At 40.7% G+C, this 5,829-nt stretch overlaps 1 protein-coding gene across 1 annotated transcript in view; it reads right to left on the reverse strand.

Annotated features, from left to right (window-relative positions):
- Positions 1-5,258: 5,258 nt before the first annotated feature.
- LOC109244401 (tubulin beta chain) overlaps positions 5,259-5,829 on the reverse strand; it is a 5,047-nt gene continuing 4,476 nt past the window's right edge. Inside the window, exon 4 of the mRNA XM_019411483.1 lies at positions 5,259-5,532. The gene's annotated coding sequence lies outside the window, so the exon portion shown is untranslated. The remainder of the gene's footprint in view (positions 5,533-5,829) is intronic.

Raw genomic sequence — 5,829 nt, forward strand, 5'->3', positions numbered from 1 at the left:
TCCCATTCCTCCCAATGTTGCACCGCATACCGATAATAACATAGAACACTCCAAGCCCCTTTCATAATCCACAACAAAATCTCGATACTTAACCATACGACGGACTCAAAATCCTTAGGCACTGCATTTTAATTTTGAACCCGCTAGGACCATTGTTGAGAGTCACCCACTCTGCCGTGTTCCCGAATATAATCAAACTCCCAGGCCCTGCTAGCATATGAACATCCTCTCAAAGAAGCACCCGACTGAATTCATTTCCTTGTACATCACATCCATGCGAAACATAGACTTTAAGTCTTCCCAAAACCTGAAGATGAACCGATAAGGTCAAATATAGCACACATTCCTCAAATCCTTTGCTCAAATTACCACTGATGTTTTCTTTCTTTAGTCTTAATAACCCACCAATATGCCGATAACCAGAAACCTCATAAGTAGACGACCATGCAATCCAATCGTAGATGGTGGGGCTCTTCCACTTAGCTTGAAGCTACAATTGCATGACCCTGGAAACTACCAAGATTCCTTCTTCCCAATTTCCATGATCTTGCACCTTTAACCCGTCAAATTTCTCGAAATCACTTGTTAAACATTTCATGAACATCCCAAATAATTAACCACACTTGCAAATTTGACCTTCTGCCAAGTAGTAAGTGAAATTATTTGTAGAAACCTCGTCAACACCACGCAACCACTAACCCGCTCACAGGAAATAGATCACCTGCGGAAATTCCATGCCGACACCTTCCAACGACGTTGCACTGAGTACAATTACTACGAAATCAATAACCCATCCTGAGCTCGTGCTCATTCACTAGTTGTACAAGTCTGTTCACTCCCCATTGACATCAACTACAGGTGCGACAATACATTCCAATCCGAAGTCATGTTGCATCCCTCTTCATATCAAGCAACTTCTTTCTGCCATATCCAATCTTCCTTAGAATGGTAGCCAATATTCCAAATTAAGTCCGTAGACCTAGTCACTGCCCACCATGAATCCCGAATCACTCTAAACCTTCCTCAAAGCGTGTAGCTATCCTACTACAGAACCCATATGCTACTCTACCACTCTCCCACTTTGGTCAAACCCTCTCCTTTAAGAAACTACTCGACTTCTACTTCTTACACTTGGCCTTCTAGAATTTTAACCATCGCAAGACACCTCCCACATGTTCTTCCTCATAAATGCCCAGTTGTTGCCTTAAATAAAGATCCATCTCTGTAGCACTTGAACCAATTAATCGCCACCAACTCTAACCTCTCTGAAGATCATCTTCCTCAAGCCGTCAACATTAGGAACACCGATTCAATTCTGAACCACCGCAAACCGTGATCTCTAACAGCCGCTCCCCAGCACCATTTCACAATACCCCGCCCCTATGGCGAGTTGAAGAAGACCATAACACCGGCGATCTTAATGCATTTGATGATAGGCTATAATTACGTATTTTAGTCGCTTATTACACTCAAATTTACTGCACTTTAATTGAGTTTGAGCTTTAATCGCTAGTGTCTTGTACTAATTGTGTGTTTTATGCCTTGTAGGAGTGATTCCGAGCTATATAGATGTCATGGAATGAATTCAAGTGATTTGGAGCTTTAAAGTCTGAGTAAAAGCCCAAGGAATTAAGCCGGGATCGTATTCAGGGATCAACAGATGATAGAGCAACAAAACGAAGAATCGAGTAGGCATATTGCGCACTGTCTAGTAAAATGCACATAACCTTTTACTCAGAAATCCATTTGGGCTGCAGAATATATGGTTGGAAAGCTAACTCAAAGGGTACAACTTTCATGTTTTACGTTTTTCTAAATTCCAAATGGAACAGGGTGAAAAACGCGGTCGAAACTGCGACTGCGGACCTGAGACGGGCTGAGGCAGTATACTTGCCATATACCGTGTTCTTACCGCAGTTGACCACGACCGCGACGTCCAGACCTGAAAAAATTGTCCTTTTTCGCGTAGGAAAAGGTATAATAATTTGGGCCCGACCCTACTTGGTATATATACATGGAAAAACGGTATTTTTGAGTAGAGGAGACCAATTTTTGACACACTTTTGACATAATTTAGACCTAAGGAGGCTAAGGAAACCGGGGATTCGACCTAAGGAGTCAAGAACACACTGGGAGCAAGGCGGAGAATTCTTCAACGAGTTTTTCCTTCCTCTTCCTATTTTTCATTGTTGGTTATAATTTTTAGTATTGTAGTTTTACATACTATTATGAATAGCTAATTTGTTATCTAGGGTTTTGATGGAACCTTTTGTAGGATACATTCTTGCTATGTTTTTATATAATTGAGCCGTTGGATTTCTCTACTTGTTCAACTACGTGTTTATTGTTGTTGATTGAATGGCCATCGATTGACTGTGCCTATTTATTATGTGTTGCTTGAGAAAGGATACGTATTTAGGTAGTTGTTGAACAACATCACTCCTAACGTATGTGAGAGATCAATACGGAGGGTTTAAAGGCGGGATTAGAGATAACGAAACCTTGGTGCGATCGTAGTGAGCAGTGAATTAATGTCAGCTAGTGTAGTTCGAGAGAATACATCTAGTAAATTATGGTAGTTGCTCGAGAGAGAATTACGACAACCAAAGTACTCACAATCGGTAGAGAATACATTAGCGAAATTGTAGGGAACATAGCTAGAAGGATTCCGACAATTGGGAAAATCATAACTGTAGCCTCCTTAATTTAGTCTCCAACTCTTTCTCTCGTTAGTTGATAATTTTACCGCTTTGTAGTATTTGCTAGTTAATCAGTTAGAAATATAAATCTCAATCTTTATAATTTAGAAAATTATTCAATCTTGTCTTCTTAGTGATATTAAACAGATATAGCTAAGCCTTAGTTCTCTGTGGGATTCGACTCCGGACTTTTAGACCGGATTATATTTGCAGCGACCGCTTATCCTTTTTAGGACTAGAGTTGGGCGTGATCACAACAAGGACGACGACACCACCTCTCAGATGAAAATTCCACCACGCTCGGAAATACAAATTCTCGCTACTCCATTAACACATACCTGAACATTCATAGTCCGATTGCCTTTCCTCTACCGGAACTAAATGTTGAACCTCTAAGTCGTGAGTTGAGAAATCCTTCTATCAAGTCATTCCTGCCCCGACACATAGACAAGCATCTTGCCATTACATCAATACTGTGCGATAACACTCGTGAACATCATAGCAACCTGTACATAGCCTCCAAACCATAAGAAATACAACTATCGAGCTGAAATGACAGAACATCCTTCCACAAGGCGACGACCAATAACTAGAAATTTTAATGCATTTTACACTCCTTCTTACTTGAGTTTTGATTAGAAATGTGTACAAAATAGTCCCAAAGGCTTACGTGTTGTACTTGATTGCAGGGTTTGATCAACAAGGTGACTATTCGTCAAAAACCAGCTCAAAAAAAAGGAGTGAAACATGCACAAGTACCAAGAACAAGTTCAAGCTCAGAAAACAGGACCAATGCGGCCGCACTGGATTCTGTGCGGTCGCAATGAAAGATTCAGAGTGCTAAATTCCAGGCAGCCAAGTGATGCGGCCGCACTGCATTCTGTGCGGTCCGCATTGACTTCATTGCGGCCACACTCGATTTTGTGCGGTCCGCAGAGCTCAACTTCAGAGAGTGTCAAATTGGAGGATTATGGCCGATGCGGTCCGCGTTCCATTTTGTGCGGACCGCAACAGGAGCCACCGCGGCCGCGGTGCATTTTGTGCGGTCCGCGGTGGCCATGATCAGAGAGCAAGAATTCCAGTTGAAAGCCTTAGTGCCGCCGCACTCGATTTTGTATGGTCCGCACTAGCCCCGCAGGGGTATTTTTGTCCTGAATTTTCGGCCTAGTATAAATAGTTTCTTTTCCCATTTTTAGGTTATCAGTTAGGATATACAGCTGAGCTGCGCTCGTGAATAGTGCTTTCTTGCCATTTGGAGTAGTTTTACAATAGCTTTACCATTGAATCTTTAAGTTTTAATTAGAAATTTAATTTTATGGGTTTATCTTCATCTATTTCTTTGTTTTTCTCTATTAACATGAGTAGCTAGACCCATCAGCTAGGGTTGTGGCTCAACCCTAGTGTGGGTAATTGATTAGTCTTGTGTTTTAAGGTTTGAATGTCTATGGGTGTTTGATATTTGGACTAATTTATGGTTTTATTGTTGAATTAATGGTTGCAAACACTAGTTTATGCTTTGTTGATTTTGGCTCTTCTTGAGAAAGAGAGCCTAAGTCTCTAGAATTAGTCCAATAAGGAATTGGGGCGTACTCAAGAGAATTGATAGCCCCAATTAAAGGGTTAAATCGAGAGATTGTAATACCCGACTTGAACCTCAATTGCTTGCACAAATGATCATACCCAATTGATCTTGAGAAAGTCAATTAGGGCAAAATCACTCGAACTACCGAGAGGTATAGAGTGAGTAGAATCGTGCAATGGTTATATCGTAATCCCTAAATATGACAACCTAGCCTTAGACACGAAAACCCGTTAATTATCCACCTAGGTGAAAGTCACTCCTCTAGTGCCTTTTAACTAATTAGAACATCTTCAATGGTCTTCTCTTAGCTTAACGTAGCTCAATTTAGCACATTGGTAGTATAAATTTAAAAGTTAAATCAAAAACCAAAAATGTTTAGAAGTTTAATTAGGAACAATTACGCAATTCCAACTTAGATAGAAACTCAATTCCTATTTCTAGCTCCCTATGGAAATCGATCCCGACCTTATCGGGTAAAAGCTGCTTCGACTTCTCTTGCTACTTTATAGTAGTACAGGGTTGGCCCCGATCAACGACATTAGCCCAATCAAATACGCGGGGAGAAACATCATGCACCACATCTGCAGTTCCATTACCGTTCCTCGATTCCCAATTGATAACAAGCACTTCGCGTCGCATAAGATTGAATAGGAAAGAAATAAAGGCATAAGCCTCAAAGGAATCAAATCGCACGATGAGTAATCAAGAAGGGAAGTGCTCCTAACAGCCCTGTAGCCTCTCGAAGATAAGTACAGACATCTTCGTACCGATTCGCAAGACTACTAGACTTGCTCATGACTCGTAAGACCTAAGTGAACCTAGTGCTCTGATACCATATTGTCCCGACCCAAAATTCACTAAGGTTGTGATCGCGCCTAACACCGCCGTCAGGCAAGCCAACGGTGAATGATTAACTTAATTACTCCTTTTAGTATTTGAAATCATAATTTTCATTAATTAAAGAGTAAGCAACAGAATTTACAGGGTAAGTGATAATATTTACACGAACTACAATAATGAACAATCCCGTAAGAACCCCCAAAACCCGGTGTCACAAGTACATGAGCATCTATTAATAAGTACAACAATAATACAACATTCGTCTGATAATATAAGTTAGACGGGGAATATAAATAACTCTGATGGAGACTCTGTATGTTGCAGATCGTATCAAGGAAGTGCAGCTCACCGAAGTCCCTACAACAGTCGCGCCTCTGCACCTAGAGGACCACCAGAAACATATATGTATACCTGCACAATAAGTGCAGCAAGTGCAGCATGAGCACATAAATTAACGCGTACTAGTAAGTATCTAACATAATCCCAGAGAAGTACTGACGAGGGGTCAACATCGACATTTACTAGTGGTCCAATAAGACAGATACAGTAAGAAGTAAACAGATATGGGGCAGAGTAAATAAACGAGATAAACAAGTATAAATACGTGGTACAATCCTTCTCTCAACAATTAAACTCAAACTCTCAATTAGCAGTTACCTCCTCCATCGGAGTGTGTGTGTGTGTGTGTACTATATATATATATATATA

Source organism: Nicotiana attenuata, unplaced genomic scaffold (assembly GCF_001879085.1).
Source record: "Nicotiana attenuata strain UT unplaced genomic scaffold, NIATTr2, whole genome shotgun sequence".
In the NCBI taxonomy this organism is placed as follows: domain Eukaryota; kingdom Viridiplantae; phylum Streptophyta; class Magnoliopsida; order Solanales; family Solanaceae; genus Nicotiana; species Nicotiana attenuata.